We start from the raw sequence: 19,956 nt of genomic DNA on the forward strand, positions 1-19,956 counted from the left end.
GTTCTGCGGGCCTCCACAAGGCGGGATCACAGGGGGAAATCAGCCTGGGTACACATGAGTGGACAGGGATGCGGTGCCATCAATAACAAGATGGTGCTTTGTCCACAGAACTCCAGTTATCCTAACCTAGTAGGGCGGCCATCCTTATCTGTTGGTGCAGAGGGATGTGCAGCAGAGGACGCTATCCTCTGAAGGTAGGGTGTTCAGACACCAGTGTTGGGATAACGAGGGGTCCTGTGAGATAAAGGGCAGCCCAATACCTTTCTCTACCCATGGGTCAAAGGTATTGGTGCTGGGAATTTTCACATTAATTGCACTGTTAGGGGAGAAATTCCCCTGGGAGCGCCTGGTGTTTTCTTCTGCCATAGGTGTGATTTTATATGGAGCGGAAGAAAAACCTAGGAGATGCCACAGAAGAGACCAGCTATTCCCCCTGACACTGTTGTGAAGCTCCAGAGGATCCCACTGGATTTTGGCAACAAAGCGACCTCTGCCTAGAGGTGTTATAGCAATGAAGACTGTGCCACAATCCAGCGGGAGCATTATTTAGGCTCTGGAGGAAGACTTGGGAGACGTTCGGGTGGAAGAACTTATCACTTGTTTCACCCAGTGAAACTTCTTCTGGTTCTGGTCATCGTAATCGGAGGGTCAAGGGACTTATTGACCAAATACACCAGAACCAGACAGAACTTTACAGAACTATCCAGAGGAGGAGGCTCAGGACATAACGCTAACATTGTTCCTGAAGCCAAATATTGTATGGACACACTTTGTTTCCTATGAGGGTTCGGGACGTATAACTTGTACTACCCTGAAACCCCATAGCACATTGTATTTATTGATTGATTGTGTTTATTGTTCGATGGTGTACCCATAGACACTCTAGGTACAAATGTGTGACAGCCTATATTCGGCTGTACACATTTGCATCCTATAGTCGTTTCCCATTGACACAGGGGTCTGCGACCTACCTGTGTCTTTGGAGGTGTAGAGATATGCCAGGTTGCATGAGTCTCTATGGGTACACATACATATAATGATTTTGGTGGTGTTGGGAGGGATGTGACATGTGTTTTGTGTGAATGGGGATAAGGTTAGGTCACGATAGGGACAGGCATCATTCATTTGCCACCTTGAACCCTGGAACGGTGAGGTTCTTAAGGGAAGGGCTGGAGGTGTAGTGTGGCGGAGGTGTTCTCCGCAGTAGAATTTAGGTACTGTGACATCGCCGCTTGAGAGTCTGACCTGCCTTGTAAAGACCTATTAATCTGTCCACGGGAGAACCGCACCCATCAAGTGGAACCAAGAGACTGTGGGTGTGTGGTATCCTAAAGATGAAGAAGACAGAAGGGCAGGTCGGAGGAAGCTGGATTGGGGATGTCTAAGTACCTAAAGATCAGTGTGCACTACAGTTCTTCCTGAACTTCCACCAAAGATGGGGTTGAAGGGGGGCAAACATATCTCAACCCGTTCCCCCATTATATTGTCGTATTATATTCCGACAACAGGGGGATTGTTGAGGAGCGGTTGAGACGTATGCATATATATCCATGCATGCCTGCAAACACGTGCGGGCATGTATGGTATATATATGCATACATTAACCACCGCATCATGGGGTGATGTGCGCAGATGTGCCCAGCATCTGCGCACGTCTGCCCATGGTGATCCCCAGGGGCTCATGGTGGCCCCTGTGGGAAATATGTGGTCCCTGGAAGCTGTGCCCCCTTATATTAGTATATATATGTGCCCTCTTATATATGTCCCCTGTATGCCCCAGATATATGCGAGGGTGTGTGTATATATAGATATGTGTGTATGTATTTGCACACGTGTCTATGTACTGTATATACACTTATGTCAGCATGACAGTATGTATGTGGGCTTATTGCTGCCCATTCATACCCCCGGTTTTGTATGTGTTTATAGATGAGCCCCCAAGCATCTGTGGATATATATATGCATATATGCAATTCCAACTGTTATCTACAGAGTTGTTATAGCCTGTAGGATAACAGCTGATTAGCATCTAGTCCCCTTTTGTTCAGGCCCAAAGCAATCAGACGCTTTGGCACCGTTTGTGAGGGGACCTTCTAACCAGACATCAAGAACCTGAGAACCTGTTTTTCCACACCTCTGCCCATGGCTAAAACTCCATCCCACTACTCCCAGCATCTTTGGGACTAGGGGGGGGGGGGGGACTCTGGGGATTGTAGGCAGGCATACGTCACAGTGACACTATGATGTCACATCCCTGAGGAAGGAGGAGGGGGTTGCTTTTGGGCTATAAAACCCCGAACCGGCCAGAGGTGCGCGCTCTTGCAACCAGACTAGATTCAGAGACGCATAGGAGAGAGGAGCTCCATGATGACCTCCTGGATAAGGCCTAAGTATCACCCCTGGTCCTGTAACCCCTATATTTGTGTCCTTGATGTGATGTGACCCTGGGCCCTGATTTACCCTTGCCGTGTTACTAGACACCCTGATCCCCCAAACCCTTGCCTTATTGTATTCCCCTGTTGTACCCCTGATCCTGTGGCCCTATTAGTACCCCTGATTACCCCCACTCCCTGCCTTGTCCCTGATCCCTGCTGTACCCCTGGTAAACCTCAGCACTCACTTGCAAGTAACCCTTGCAGTGCTGAATCTATAGTGTCTGTGGCCTGCACTCCCTTGCAGTGCCACCGTTAACCCCGTAGGGACAGTGAGTACAGACACCCCTGGTCTCCCCTTGTTACCCCTGGTTCCCTGTGTGCCTGCTCTCCCCTGGTTCACCCCCCATAGACCCCTGAACCCTGAATAACCCCTGTTTCCCTGCCTTGGTTCCTTTGTAGAGCATGCTTCTGCTCTGCAAACAAATCCTTATAACCCTTTGTCATACCCCGTAGGGACAGTGTACAGGACAGACGGGTGGGATTGTTATATACTTGTATGTGTGAATTGTCTAGTTAGTTTATGGGTGGAATATGGGAATGTGTTAGTGTAGTTAGTACCGTAATAGTGTATTGTTACTTATATTGTTGTGTGCTGCTATAAATATATATATCTATTCCATTGAAATAGATATATAATTATAAGCAAATATTAGACTGTGACATATAGTGTGTGAATAAATCCCTGCAGAGCATTAACCTCTACAATGCCCTGTCCCTGCAGAGTCCTGACCATTAACCCCTTCAATGCCTTATCCCTGCTACCACTGCCCTGATAACTCATAACCCTGTGTCCCTTGGCCTGCAGGTATTAATCCCCTGCAGAGCCACCCTTGTGTTTAACTCCTTGTAACCCATAGGGACAGTGATTAGTCAGGCGGGTAGGTTATTGATATTTGTGTGTATAAATGTATTATTGTATTATATAGATAGTGTGTGGGGTGGAATTTGGGATTGGGCTGTGTAGTGTATTGTTAGTAATAAATACTGTGTTTGGTTTATAACTATCTGTGTGGCGTGTGGTTATTGGCGATAGTTAGTTTAGTAAGGCGCATGCAGCTAGCATATTGATTAGTGTAAAGCATAGCAAAGGTATTATTATTATATAAAGGCATAAATGGGCGGAGTTATCACTAGGTGGCTCCTCCCATTTATGAATATTAATTATCGATATTTGCATAAATATTGGTGATTAATATTCCCCCTTTACATTAATGTAAAGGGGGAATATTAATCACCAATATTTATGCAAATATCGATAATTAATATTCATAAATGGGAGGAGCCACCTAGTGATAACTCCGCCCATTTATGCCTTTATATAATAATAATACCTTTGCTATGCTTTACACTAATCAATATGCTAGCTGCATGCGCCTTACTAAACTAACTATCGCCAATAACCACACGCCACACAGATAGTTATAAACCAAACACAGTATTTATTACTAACAATACACTACACAGCCCATTCCCAAATTCCACCCCACACACTATCTATATAATACAATAATACATTTATACACACAAATATCAATAACCTACCCGCCTGACTAATCACTGTCCCTATGGGTTACAAGGAGTTAAACACAAGGGTGGCTCTGCAGGGGATTAATACCTGCAGGCCAAGGGACACAGGGTTATGAGTTATCAGGGCAGTGGTAGCAGGGATAAGGCATTGAAGGGGTTAATGGTCAGGACTCTGCAGGGACAGGGCATTGTAGAGGTTAATGCTCTGCAGGGATTTATTCACACACTATATGTCACAGTCTAATATTTGCTTATAATTATATATCTATTTCAATGGAATAGATATATATATTTATAGCAGCACACAACAATATAAGTAACAATACACTATTACGGTACTAACTACACTAACACATTCCCATATTCCACCCATAAACTAACTAGACAATTCACACATACAAGTATATAACAATCCCACCCGTCTGTCCTGTACACTGTCCCTACGGGGTATGACAAAGGGTTATAAGGATTTGTTTGCAGAGCAGAAGCATGCTCTACAAAGGAACCAAGGCAGGGAAACAGGGGTTATTCAGGGTTCAGGGGTCTATGGGGGTGAACCAGGGGAGAGCAGGCACACAGGGAACCAGGGGTAACCAGGGGAGACCAGGGGTGTCTGTACTCACTGTCCCTACGGGGTTAACGGTGGCACTGCAAGGGAGTGCAGGCCACAGACACTATAGATTCAGCACTGCAAGGGTTACTTGCAAGTGAGTGCTGAGGTTTACCAGGGGTACAGCAGGGATCAGGGACACAGCAGGGAGTGGGGGTAATCAGGGGTACTAATAGGGCCACAGGATCAGGGGTACAACAGGGGAATACAATAAGGCAAGGGTTTGAGGGATCAGGGTGTCCAGTAACACGGCAAGGGTAAATCAGGGCCCAGGGTCACATCACATCAAGGACACAAATATAGGGGTTACAGGACCAGGGGTGATACTTAGGCCTTATCCAGGAGGTCATCATGGAGCTCCTCTCTCCTATGCGTCTCTGAATCTAGTCTGGTTGCAAGAGCGCGCACCTCTGGCCGGTTCGGGGTTTTATAGCCCAAAAGCAACCCCCTCCTCCTTCCTCAGAGATGTGACATCATAGTGTCACTGTGACGTATGCCTGCCTACAATCCCCAGAGTCCCCCCCCCCCCTAGTCCCAAAGATGCTGGGAGTAGTGGGATGGAGTTTTAGCCATGGGCAGAGGTGTGGAAAAACAGGTTCTCAGGTTCTTGATGTCTGGTTAGAAGGTCCCCTCACAAACGGTGCCAAAGCGTCTGATTGCTTTGGGCCTGAACAAAAGGGGACTAGATGCTAATCAGCTGTTATCCTACAGGCTATAACAACTCTGTAGATAACAGTTGGAATTGCATATATGCATATATATATCCACAGATGCTTGGGGGCTCATCTATAAACACATACAAAACCGGGGGTATGAATGGGCAGCAATAAGCCCACATACATACTGTCATGCTGACATAAGTGTATATACATAGACACGTGTGCAAATACATACACACATATCTATATATACACACACCCTCGCATATATCTGGGGCATACAGGGGACATATATAAGAGGGCACATATATATACTAATATAAGGGGGCACAGCTTCCAGGGACCACATATTTCCCACAGGGGCCACCATGAGCCCCTGGGGATCACCATGGGCAGACGTGCGCAGATGCTGGGCACATCTGCGCACATCACCCCATGATGCGGTGGTTAATGTATGCATATATATACCATACATGCCCGCACGTGTTTGCAGGCATGCATGGATATATATGCATACGTCTCAACCGCTCCTCAACAGGGCACGTCGGAGTATGTTGGCTGATGTTGCTTTCAGCTCTTCAACAGTGATTTCCAACAAGATGGGACAACATGCCGCACCTCACGGATCTCACCGGCGCAGGTTCCCGAACTGTTTACAGAGGAGCGAAAGGTGAGCAAGGGGTTATGGCCACCACGTTCCCCAGACTTATCCACATGTGATTTTTATCTGTGGGGGAAAACAGAAAGTGTCCACTACCAATCCACATCCCCTGGATGAACGCAAGGAAACCATCAGAAACACTAGCCACAGCATAACAAATAGTATCAGCCAACATAATCTGACATGCCTAAAGATGCATAGATGTGAACGGGGACCACTTTCAGCATCTTCTGTGACTTGTGGGTAATAAAAAAAAAAACAATCCACTTGCTCGATCATCTTGTCACACTATCGCTAGAAGCAGGCTACTTTTTTATGGGCCACCCTGTATAATTACCTAGCTGGTCAACTAACGTTATCTATACTCTTGTGTTACTCAAGTCTTACTTCCTACCTCTGGTTATAACTTGGTATATTATTTGGATCTTCAAACTCTGTGGTCAGTTTTGGAGCAGTCTGCCCCATTTTCTAAGGCTCCATTCACACGTCCGTAACGTGTTTTGCGGATCCACGGACCCGCAAAACATGGATAACGGCTACGTGCATTTTGCGGACCGCACATCGCCGGCACTAATAGAATATTCCTATTCTTGTCCACAATTGCGGACAAGAATAGGACATGTTCTATTTATTTCAGGAACGGAAATGCAGACCCGGAAGTGCGATTCCGCATTTCTGGAGCCGGGTCGCACATCATGCGGCCCCATAGAAATGAATGGGTCCGCAATTCCATTCCGCAGAATGTGGAACGAAATTGCGGACGTGTGAATGGGGCCTAAACCCTTACTCCCTCGGCATGGGGTTACTCAAACGGTTTGGAGACATATCCCACTCCAACCAGGCTGTACAGGATGGGCAGGGTGCCTACTACTGAATGCCCCAGGTATCAGGAATTGGACACACTACTGTCTCTCCCAATTCCCTGTTCACCTGAACTTTGCGAGGCCTGGACAAAGAGACATGCAATCATTACATGCCAATTTTTCTTCAAGAATCCTTGTTTATAGCTTGCAAATGCATTGCCCTGAGATGGTACAGTCCTAATATTTCTAGGCCGAGCATGAAAATTATAGATTAATCAGCTTCTATTATATATTGCTTTGGTAGTCCAGCATCATATATCCCCTCTTAAATTTCCTAAGATCTGGGGGTGGCGGCGTAGCTTGTCGCAGATGCAGTACTCTCACCCAAGATTTTGTCAAATGCTCTGTAGAACATTTCGAAATATTACCTTGACTGTTTCATCCCCAGGGTAACAATACCCCTGTATTGCTTTTGAGATTGCTATAGTTTATAAACATATATGTATACACTTGCAACATCCTTTTGGTCTGGACCTTTATGTGTTTCTTGAATTTGTTACCGCATCACTTAACCCTACGGTTGCTTTAAAGACTGCTAATCTGCTATTTTATTGTAATAACTTTTTTTTTCTATTTACTATGTTTGGTTGCATAAGCTTTAATAAAACAGAGTTAAAAACAAAAAAAAAGTAAACAGAAACTGGTGGTGAGGACCGGAGCTGCAGAGACGGGAACAGCGGACAGGAGAGTAAGTGGCGAGTATACGTTACTTTATTATATCTGGGGGCACTGAAGAAGTTTTGTTATAACTCTGACAACCCCTTTAACACCAATGCCTTCTTACTATAAACCAAGGATAGGGTTAAGTGGGATGGATCTGGCAAGCAGGCCATGTTCTCTATGGTTGAACAAGTCAGCAGACCGATTATATTGTCAAAATACACGGAGGATATTGTCATTACGGCCTGATGAGACAGTCAACAGGAGGTAATTATTTCTGCTGCTTTAAAGCTAGCTTTGGAACAGGGGAGGCCAGAGGAGACCTCGCTGCCAAAAAATTACCCTGTTTGTTAAAAACACTGACACCACCAGGAAAGAATGCAGCACAGGCAGCTCACAAACAATGTTCTGCAAGCTGACCTCTCACTACAGGCCCCGGGTAAACTGGACAACAGGGGTCACTTAAGCATCATTAGGTACTGGCACCGTTCAATCAGTTGCATTGGCTCAAGGGAAGAACAGGCATTTTTCCCCTATGATATAATTTTTTTTGCAGTAGTCTATTAATCTATATACTGTCCAATCCATGGCATATTTCTGGAGCATGAATGGGTAAAATGGTATTGCTAAGGCTTTTCTCAAAAGAAGGTAAGTTTCCTGGAAATGCTGTTCACAGTTGCGTATTTTAAAAGGGGTTGTCTGCTTTGGAAAATCCCTTTAACCCCTTAGGGACCGGGCTCATTTTCACCTTAAGGACCAGGCCATTTTTTGCAAATCTGACCTGTGTCACTTTATGTGGTGATAACTTTAAAACTCTTTGACTTATCCAGGCCATTCTGAGATTGTTTTTTCGTCACATATTGTACTTCATAACAGTGGTAAAATGGAGTCAAAAAAAATCTTTTTTATTTATAAAAAAATACCAAATTTACCAAAAATTTCGTAAAAATTAGCAAATTTCCAAGATTCAATTTCTTTACTTCAATAAGGCCGAATGCACACAGCCGTGTTCCGCGGCCGAGAGCGGTCCGTGGTATGCCGGGCTGGATTCCTGTTGAGAGAAGGAGAGCACGGCGTCATTGGTTGCTATGACGCCGTGCGCTTCATGCCGCCGCTGCACTACAGTAATACACTCATATAGTGTATTACTGTAGTGCAGTGGCGGCATGAAGCGCACGGCGTCATAGCAACCAATGACGCCGTGCGCTCCTGCTCTGAACAGGAATCCAGCCGTGTGCATTCGGCCTAATGCATAGTAATACCTACAAAAATAGTTATTACTTTACATTCCCCATATGTCTACTTCATGTTTGGATCATTTTGGGAATGACATTTCCTTTTTTGGGGATGTTACAAGGCTTAGAAGTTTAGAAGCAAATCTTTTTAAGGAGCAGTTCAGGTCTGAAGTCATTTTGTGAGGCTTACATAATAGAAACCACCCACAAATGCCCCAATTCAAGAAACTACACCCCTCAAGGTATTCAAAACTGATTTTACAAACGTCGTTAACCCTTTAGGTATTCCACAAGAATTAATGAAAAATCGAGATTTTTTGGCAGATTTTCCATTTTAATAATTTTTTTCCAGTTACAAAGCAAGGGTTAACAGCCAAACCAAACTCAATATGTATGGCTCTGATTCTGTAGTTTACTGAAACACCCCATATGTGGTCGTAAACTGCTGTACGGGCACACGGCAGGGCGCAGAAGGAGAGGAATTCCATACGGTTTTTGGAAGGCAGATTTTGCTGGACTGGTTTTTTGATACTATGTCCCATTTAAAGCCCCCCTGATGCACCCCTAGAGTAGAAACTCCAAAAAAGTTACCCAATTTTAGAAACTATGGGATAGGGTGGCAGTATTGTTGGTACTATTTTAGGGTACATATGATTTTTGGTTGCTCTATATTACACTTTTTGTGAGGCAAGGTAAATAGAAATAGCTGTTTTTATTTTTTGTTATTTACAACATTCATCTGACAGGTTAGATCATGTTGTATTTTTATAGAGCAGGTTGTCACGGACACAACAATACCAAATATGACTACTTTTTTTGGTTGTTTGTTTCAGTTTTGCATAACAAAGCATTATTTTTTTTTTTTATGATTCCTTAGTGACTCCACATTCTGAAAGCCATAGTTTTATTTCTTTTTTGGGCAACTGTCTTGTATAGGGGCTCATTTTTTTCAGGATGAGATGACGGTTTGATTGGCACTATTTTGGGGTGTGTATGACTTTTTGATCGCTTGCTATTACACTTTTTGTGATGTAAGGTGACAAAAAATGGCTTTTTTTACACCGTTTTTATTTTAATTTTTTTACGGTATTCACCTGAGGGGTTAGGTTATGTGATATTTTTATAGAGCAGGTTATTACAGACGCGGCGATACCTAATATGTATTCTTTTTTTATTTATGTAAGTTTTACACAATGATTTTATTTTTGAAACAAACAAAAAAATCATGTTTTAGTGTCTCCATAGTCTGAGAGCCATCGTTTTTTCAGTTTTTGGGCGACTGTCTTGTGTAGGGGCTTATTTATTTCGGGATGAGATGACGGTTTGATTGGCACTATTTTGGGGTGCGTATGACATTTGACCGCTTTCTATTACACTTTTTGTGATGTAAAATGACAAAAAATTGCTTTTTTTACACAGTTTTTATTTTTATTTTTTTATGTTAATCACCTGAGGGGTTAGGTCATGTGATATTTTAATAGAGCAGGTTATTACGGACGCAGCGATACATAATATGTATACTTTTTTTTATTTATGTAAGTTTTACACAATAATATTTTTGAAACAAAAAAAAGAATCATGTTTTAGTGTCTCCATATTCTGAGAGCCATAGTTTTTTCAGTTTTTGGGCGATTATCTTAGGTAGGGTCGATACGAACGCAGCGATACCTGATATGTCAACTTTTTTTTTCCTATTTTTTACTTTATTTGGGGGAAATTACAAACCGGATTCCAAAAAAGTTGAGACACTATACAAATCGTGAATAAAAACTGAATGCAATGATGTGGAGGTGCCAACTTCTAATATTTTATTCAGAATAGAACATAAATCACGGAACAAAAGTTTAAACTGAGAAAATGTACCATTTTAAGGGAAAAATATGTTGAATCAGAATTTCATGGTGTCAACAAATCCCAAAAAAGTTGGGACAAGGCCATTTTCACCACTGTGTGGCATCTCCCCTTCTTCTTACAACACTCAACAGACATCTGAGGACCGAGGAGACCAGTTTCTCAAGTTTAGAAATAGGAATGCTCTCCCATTCTTGTCTAATACAGGCCTCTAACTGTTCAATCGTCTTGGGCCTTCTTTGTTGCACCTTCCTCTTTATGATGCGCCAAATGTTCTCTATAGGTGAAAGATCTGGACTGCAGACTGGCCATTTCAGTACCCGGATCCTTCTCCTACGCAGCCATGATGTTGTGATTGATGCAGAATGTGGTCTGGCATTATCTTGTTGAAAAATGCAGGGTCTTCCCTGAAAGAGATGACGTCTGGATGGGAGCATATGTTGTTCTAGAACCTGAATATATTTTTCTGCATTGATGGTGCCTTTCCAGACATGCAAGCTGCCCATGCCACACGCACTCATGCAACCCCATACCATCAGAGATGCAGGCTTCTGAACTGAGCGTTGATAACAACTTGGGTTGTCCTTGTCCTCTTTGGTCCGGATGACATGGCGTACCAGATTTCCAAAAAGAACTTCGAATCGTGACTCGTCTGACCACAGTATAGTCTTCCATTTTGCCACACTCCATTTTAAATGATCCCTGGCCCAGTGAAAACGCCTGAGCTTGTGGATCTTGCTTAGAAATGGCTTCTTCTTTGCACTGTAGAGTTTCAGCTGGCAACGGCGGATGGCACGGTGGATTGTGTTCACTGACAATGGTTTCTGGAAGTATTTCTGAGCCCATTCTGTGATTTCCTTTACAGTAGCATTCCTGTTTGTGGTGCAGTGTCGTTTAAGGGCCCGGAGATCACGGGCATCCAGTATGGTTTTACGGCCTTGACCCTTATGCACAGAGATTGTTCCAGATTCTCTGAATCTTCGGATGATGTTATGCACAGTTGATGAAGATAGATGCAAAGTCTTTGCAATTTTTCGCTGGGTAACACCTTTCTGATATTGCTCCACTATCATTCTGCGTAACATTGTGGGAATTAGTGATCCTCTACCCATCTTGGCTTCTGAGAGACACTGCCACTCTGAGAAGCTCTTTTTATACCTAATCATGTTGCCAATTGACCTAATTAGTGTTAATTGGTCTTCCAGCTCTTCGTTATGCTCAAATTTACTTTTTCCAGCCTCCTATTGCTACTTGTCCCAACTTTTTGGGGATTTGTTGACACCGTGAAAATTGGAATCAACGTATTTTTCCTTTAAAATGATACATTTACTCGGATTAAACGTTTGATCTGTCATCTACGTTCTATTACAAATAAAATATTGACATTTGCCATCTCCACATCATTGCATTCAGTTTTTATTCACAATTTGTTTAGCGTCCCAACTTTTTTGGAATCCGGTTTGTACGTTTTTGTTTTTACTTGAAACTTTAAATTTTTTGGGGGGGAAAACTTTTTTTTTTATTTTTTTAAATGATACTTTATTTTTTGTCCCACTTTGGGACTTCAACTTTTGGAGGTCTGATCCCCTTTACAATTCATTCCAATACTTCTGTATTGGAATGCATTGGCTGTAAGAGTAATACAGCTTCCTGCCTGTTAGATCCAGGGGGCTGGATCTCACAGGCTCTTCATCGGAAGGCAGCGCCGATGCCTAAGGAAGGCGTCATGCTGCCTTCCATGCCATCGGGTCCCCATTACAGCAGCACGGGGACCCAATGGCACCGCCCACTGCCCGCCGGAACGACCCGTAAACGGCGCAAACCACAGGTCTGAATTGACCTGCGGTTTGCAGCGATCGCCGATACGGGGGGGTCACAGGACCCCCCGCGCATTGTCCCAGGGTGCCTGCTGATTGATTTCAGCAGGCACCCAGTTCCGATCACCGACCGCCGCACGGCGACGATCGGAACTACACGTGACGTACCGGTACGCCATGTGTCCTTAAGTACCGGGACATCATGACGTACTGGTACGTCATGTGTCCCCAAGAGGTTAGAAAAGTAAGATCCCCCAATAATAAGGTGATCACAGGGTGTTCCACTGTTGCAACCCTTAACGTTCAGCTGGGAGAAACTTTCAATTTTTCAATATACCTGCAAGTCCATCAGAGGGAAAAAGAGGCATTACACAGTTCTCCTTGAAATCAGTAGGTTAGCCATGTAATGTGTGCCTAGAATCTCTCTAAAAAGTACAGAAAATTGGGGCAATCTGGTGCAACAAGGGTTTCTCCAATTTTTTGGGACTTGCTTGAAAATGGTGTGGGACTCAGGGCTCATCCACTGGAATGTATTTTTTTACCGCATTGGTTCCTTTTTTTGTGGCCCGTTCACTTTAATGGGGCCACAAAAAAATGAAAACATTCTTCTGCATTCTGTTTTCGTATGTCCGCATGGCCGTTCCGCAAGAAAATAGAACATATCCTATCATTGTCCAAATTACAGACAAGGATAGGACTGTTCTTTTAAGGGCTGGCCATTCCACAACACAGAGAATGCACACCGCAGTATCCGTGTTTTGCGGTCAGTCTCATTGCCACAGGTGCATAAAATCCAGCACCTAGTCAGCTTTTACAACAATTTGTGAAAGAATGGTTTGTTTTAAAGAGCTCATTTAAAGTCAAGCATGGTACTGTAATAGGATAACACAGATGTAACAAGTCAGTTCATAAAATTCCCCTTCTAGATATTCCACGACCATTTGTGAGTGGTATTATTGCAAAGTGGAAGCGTTTAGGATCCATAGCAACTCAACCACAAAGTGGCAGACCATGTAAAGATACTGAGCGGGGTCATCGAGAGATGAGGTGCATAGTGCATAAAAATCACCAGTGGTCTTCTGACTCAATAACTGCAGAATAAAAACCTTCTCTGTGTGTAGAGAACTTCATGGCATGGGTTTCCATGGCCGAACAGCTACATGCAAGCCTCACATCACTAAGCACAATGCCAAACACCAGATGGAGCAGTGTAAAGCACCATTATTCCATCCACATACATTATATGTGATAATCCTGTATTCTAATCAACTTCACACTACCACTGGACTCTGAAGCAGTGGAAATGTGTTCTGTGGAATGACTAATCAGACTTCTCTATCTGACAGTGTGATGGGCAAGTTTGGGTTTGGCGAATACCAGAATGTTACCTGTTTGACTGTACTACGCCAACTGTAAAGTTTGGTAGAGGAGGGATGTTGTTTAGGGTTGTTTTTCGCAGGTCAGTTTAGACTCCTTAGCTTCAGTGAAGGGAAATCTTACTGCTTCAGCATACCAAGACATTGTGGACTGTTGTATGCTTCCAATTTTGTGGGAGAAGGTCCTTTATTGTTCTATCATGACTGTGCCTCAGTGAACAAAGCAAGGTCCATGAAGACATGGTTAGAGGATGAGTTTGGTGTGGAAGAACTTGACTGGCCCACACAGGACCCTGACCACAACACCATCAAAACACCTTTGGGGTGAACTAGAACAGAAATTGCGAGCCAGGCCCTCTCGTTCAACATCAGTGTCTGACCTTACAAAAGTTCTTCTAGATGAGTGGGCTAAAATTCCCACAGAGAAACACAATCTTGTAGAAAGCCTTCCCAGAAGAGTAGAAGTTGTTTTAGCTTTAAAGATGTCATAAAAGCTCCTGTAGGTGTATTGTTGAGGTGCCCCAATACTTGTCCACATAGTGTAGGTGCTGGAACTACAGTACACAGCTACTTTCATTGTGTAAAAGAGACCCAGAGAGATACTGCTAAATAAAATAAGCAGTATGCAGCTTTAGAGTCAAGACATGTGTAGGATAGAAGTGTACAAACTGTGGATAGGAAAAAATGGCAAATGTCATGTTTCCTAGCAGGTTTTTACATACAGTGACCGCTAACCAGGCTGTAACTGAGGATCTAGGAACATTCTGCAGTTATACACAGTTGAGAAACCAGCTAAGATCTAGGGTAACTGCCATGTGCAGCACAGACAGCAGCTAGACGGGCTGAGAGTGTCTCAATAAAGGTCCTGGTTGGTTTTCACAGGTATCTAAAGCCATGCTGCCTGCAGTGCATCCCACAACTGCCAGAGGGTGTGTGGGGGAGGATCCATAAAGAGACCATGATGATCAAGGTGGTTCCACAGATGGAAGTCTTAGACATGCTCTTCCAACCAATGTCAGACATTTCTAACCATGTGGCACTGTTCTGCTGGAAGATCCTATCCGCTACAGGGAAGATCATGTATGGGTGTACATGATCTGTAAGGATGGATTTATACCCAAATCTGTTGAGAGAGCCTTCTACATGGATGAACAGGCCCAAAGAATGCCACAAAAATATTGCCCAGACCATAATGCTTCCACCACCATGGTAATGATGTCACAATTGCTCACCCGAAATGAGGAATCGTCCAGGCCTGGAAGGTAGGTAAGGAGTTCAATGGCTGAGACAATCAGGAGCACTGGTGTAGCGGAAGCAAACAGTGTCGCATAACAGTTCGGGTTTGTACCAAGTAAACGCAGCAGTTGGCTAAGGCAGAAGCGTGGTCAGGTAACAATACAAATTCGGTACACAAGTAAACACAGCAGTTCAGGATAAGGTTCAGGAAGCTAGATAGAGGCAGGAAAGACAATAATCTGCCAAGGAGGAAGTGACAAGGTCTGGTTTATATAGGAAGTTCCAGTGTGGCTGATTAGGCTAAACGAGCAGGGATTGTTCAAGACTAGGAAACTATTCACTAGATTCAGGAGCGGAGCTGTCCTGATTAGCCAGTAGCTCAGTGAGCAAGGCTACCGCCTGGGACACAGGAGTTTCCTGGTTTGATTCCTGACAGTACTCCCCCTCTTCCAGGATGACCTTTGGGCATCCTAGAGACTGGTTTATCAGGCTATTGGCGATGAAATTCTTTGGTGAGTCTAGGAACATGAACATTTTCTTCTAGTTCCCAAGAATTTTCTTCTGAGCCATAGCCCTTCCACTTGATTAAATACTGTAGCTTATTCCGATGGAGCCTAGAGTCCAAGATCTTTTCAACTATAAATTCTTATTCACTATGCACTTCTACTGGTGGGGAAGGAGGCAAATGGCGGCCTGGAAAAGTATTTTCAATAAATGGTTTCAAGAGAGAACAATAAAAAACAGGATGTACCTTTATAGACTCGGAGTTTTAATCGAAAGGTGACTTAATTAATATGAGCAGAAATTTTAAATGGTCCAATATATTTCTGGCCCAATTTTGGAGAAGGTACTTTCAACTTTAGATTCTTTATGGAAACCCATACTTTGTCTCCTATATGAAAAACAGGAGTTGATTTCCGATGTTTATCTGCGGCTTGTTTGAATCGTCTTTGAGCATCGTGCAAATTTTCAACAATGTTTTCTTGATCCTTTTGTAATGTTGTCAAGCGTTTGATTACTGCGGGAAGAGTAGTTGAGATTGGTAAATCTGGAATGAAAACTGGATGAAGGCCTGTATTAGCATAAAAAGGACTATGAGAAGTTGAGCTATGCTCAGAGTTATTGTATGCAAACCCAGCCTTGGGGAGATAGTCTATCCAATCATCTTGCAGATAAGTTATGAAGCATCGAAGGTATTGTTCAAGAGTTTGATTAGTTCTTTCAGGTTGTCCATTAGATTGAGGATGAAAGGCAGATGACAAATTTATTCCAAGGCAGGTGCATGAGGGGCTCCGATATGTTCCTGACTGGAAGATATTGGCAAAGTTCTCAGCTTTTAACATCGGCCTGAGGAATTGGCTAGAGTATTGTCAGTTGCGTATCATTTTGGTGCATTTTTTGCAGTGAATTGTGTATGAATATTTTTTCATCTACACAATGTATCATTTTGTGTAACATGTTCTTGTGGTGCATGCGGTCTGCACCGGCATCCTCCATTGTACGCATTTTTTGCTGGGGATTGCCATTGTCTGCGGACCGCATGCGGAGGAATTGCTCACCCGGTTATAGACACGCCACAGTGTCTGGGTTTGGAGCATTTTCACCCGTTTAGGCCACTTTTTTCTGTTAGTTCCTATCCCCAAGGCAGAGCAAAAGCTTTAGAATTTAGAAGTGAATTGTACACCTCGATCCGATACCACGTTGTCAGGGATCCCATGTAATCAAAATACTTCCCGAACCATAAGTTCAGCAGTTTGTTTTGCAGTGGGTATTCCATTAGTGGGAATAAAATGGGCTCTCTTTGTAAGACGGTCAACGACAACCAGAATGGTGCTCATTCCCTTAGAAGGAGGTAGATCGACCACAAAATCCATTGAGACTGAGAACCAAGGGCGAGAAGGAACAAGAAGTGGCTGTAACAAACCTAAAGGAGAAGGTGCAGTCTTATTGTGAGCACAAATCAAGCATGAGGAAACATATCTTTTGACATCCTTCTTATAACTTGGCCACCAAAAAGAACAAGATAGAATTTCTTGAGTCTTTTTAATGCCCAAATGTCCAGCCAGCTTAGAATCATGGATTAGTTTTAGAACATCAAGTCGAGCTGTTTCTGGTACATATACAGTCAGGTCCATAAATATTGGGACATCGACAGAAATCTAACATTTTTGGCTCTATACACCACCACAATGGATTTAAAATGAAATGAACAAGATATTCTTTAACTGCAGACTGTCAGCTTTAGTTTGAGGGTATTTACATCCATCAGGTGAAAGGTGTAGGAATTACAACAGTTTGCATATGTACCTCCCACTTGTTAAGGGATCAAAAGTAATGGGACCTAATAATAATAATCATAGATCAAACTTTCAATTTTTAATACTTGGTTGCAAATCCTTTGCAGTCAATTACAGCCTGAAGTCTGGAACGCATAGACATCACCAGACACTGGGTTTCATCCCTGGTGATGCTCTGCCAGGCCTCTACTGCAACTGTCTTCAGTTTCTGCTTGTTCTTGGGGCATTTTCCCTTCAGTTTTGTCTTCAGCAAGTGAAATGCCTGCTCAATCAGATTCAGGTCAGGTGATTGACTTGGCCATTGCATAACATTCCACTTCTTTCCCTTGAAAAACTCTTTGGATGCTTTTGCAGTATGCTTTGAGTCATTGTCCATCTGCACTGTGAAACGCCGTCCAATGAGTTCTGAAGCATTTGGCTGAATATGAGCAGATAATATTGCCCGAAACACTTCAGAATTCATCCTGCTGCTTTTGTCAGCAGTCACATCATCAATAAATACAAGAGAACCAGTTCCATTGGCAGCCATACATGCCCACGCCATGACACTACCACCACCATGCTTCACTGATGAGGTGGTATGCTTAGGATCATGAGCAGTTCCTTTCCTTCTCCATATTCTTCTCTTCCCATCACTCTGGTACAAGTTGATCTTGGTCTCACCTGTCCATAGGATGTTGTTCCAGAACTGTGCAGGCTTTTTTTGGCAAACTCTAATCTGGCCTTCCTGTTTTTGAGGCTCACCAATGGTTTCCATCTTGTGGTGAACCCTCTGTATTCACTCTGGTGAAGTCTTCTCTTGATTGTTGACTTTGACACACATACACCTACCTCCTGGAGAGGTTCTTGATCTGGCCAACTGCTGTGAATGGTGTTTTCTTCAACAGGGAAATAATTCTTTGGTCATCCACCACAGTTGTTTTCCGTGGTCTTCCGGGTCTTTTGGTGTTACTGAGCTCACCGATGCGTTCCTTCTTTTTAAGAATGTTCTAAACAGTTATTTTGGCCATGCCCATTTGTTTTTGCTATCTCTCTGATGGGTTTGTTTTTTCAGCCTAATGATGGCTTGCTTCACTGATAGTGACAGCTCTTTGGATCTCATCTTGAGAGTTGACAGCAACAGATTCCAAATGCAAATAGCTCACTTGAAATTAACTCTGGACCTTTTATCTGCTCATTGTAATTGGGATAATGAGGGAATAACACACACCCGGCCATGGAACAGCTGAGAAACCAATTGTCCCATTACTTTTGGCCCTTAAAAAGTGGGAAGCACATATGCAAACTGTTGTAATTCCTACACCGTTCACCTGATTTGGATGTAAATAACCTCAAATTAAAGCTGACAGTCTGCAGTTAAAGCACATCTTGTTTGTTTAATTTCAAATCCATTGTGGTGGTGTATAGAGCCAGAAATGTTAGAATTGTGTCATTGTCCCAATATTTATGGACCTGGCTGTATTTAATGGCAGACATAGGAATATTGGACATACCTACTAACATATTTTCAATATATATGACCTTAATACAGTGCCTCCCTGCTGTTTAAGCGGCGATCGGCTGACGAGACAATCAATTCATTTTGCTGATATAGGAGGACTGTATCATATAATACCAAACAATCATTGATTAATATGAACTAATACCAAACAACCAATGATGAATATGAACTAATACTTTGATTGGATGTTATTTCACTCCAATCGCTTTATACTCTCTAATTTGAGAGTAATAGCGCCATCTACTGAATATAAGTCAAAAGTCTATTACCCCACAGACATCAGTGGATGAATATTCCTATGAAGCAGACACTTCATGAAATGACTTTTTTCACAAATTAATTACATTCTCATTGACAATTTTTGTCCTTATATTTGTTTTTTGTTTTTTATATCCTAAGCTAACCATCCAAATAAATAGATTTTATTCTTTATAACAATTACAATTGTATTCTTTGATAATACGCGCACGGCACTTTTTATTTAGTTTCATTTAGTTTCTTAATGAATAAATATACATTGTACCAAGATATCCCTTCATCATCATACACAACTCTAGATATAGGAGTGCCCCCTACATCCAAAACTACTTTAGACATTTTCTCTTTGCGACATAGGGGTGAGTCGCAGGGTGAACACCAACCCATAGCCTCCAAGCAGGTGTAGCCACTGACCCAATACCAATTTGTGACTTCACAAACTGTGCAGTTTCAGAAATACTGCCACCTTTTGCCCAAAAGCCAATAATCATCTGTTTTTGCAACTCTGATAAATCGTTCCTTTTACCCATGACACTAATGAGGGATATGTGGGCAGATAGCCTATTGCACACCTTATATACCCACCAAGCCAGCTCACCACACAGGATTTCCTTCATGAGCTACACGCTGCTGACGTCGAAATTAGGAAGTGGTCATAATAATGTGACTCGACTGTGTATTTTCTCACTGGAGGTATAATTTAATACTTAGAAAATATCAGAGTTTAATAGGGATACTGATGATTAAAGGGATAATAGGGGGTAATAGCTATTAGATCACGAGAATGGGGGCCCCATACACCCAAAATGAATAGAGTGGCAGGTCATGCATTTATTCTGTATGGGATTGCCGGAGAAAGCCAGGTACAAACATTTGGTTATTTACGGCAGTCCCATAGAGATGAAAAGAGCATTCTTTTCATGGGTATGGGACCCACATTCTCGTGATCGGTGGTGCATCGGGGATAATT

The 19,956-nt window shown here is 42.9% G+C and overlaps 1 protein-coding gene across 2 annotated transcripts in view; it reads right to left on the reverse strand.

The window, feature by feature from the left end:
• The window catches only part of LOC120985976 (protein FAM169B-like), a 90,405-nt gene that overhangs the window by 13,297 nt on the left and 57,152 nt on the right, over positions 1–19,956 (reverse strand). The gene's annotated exons all lie outside the window — the stretch shown is intronic.

This window comes from Bufo bufo, chromosome 1 (genome assembly GCF_905171765.1).
Source record: "Bufo bufo chromosome 1, aBufBuf1.1, whole genome shotgun sequence".
Lineage (NCBI taxonomy): Eukaryota > Metazoa > Chordata > Amphibia > Anura > Bufonidae > Bufo > Bufo bufo.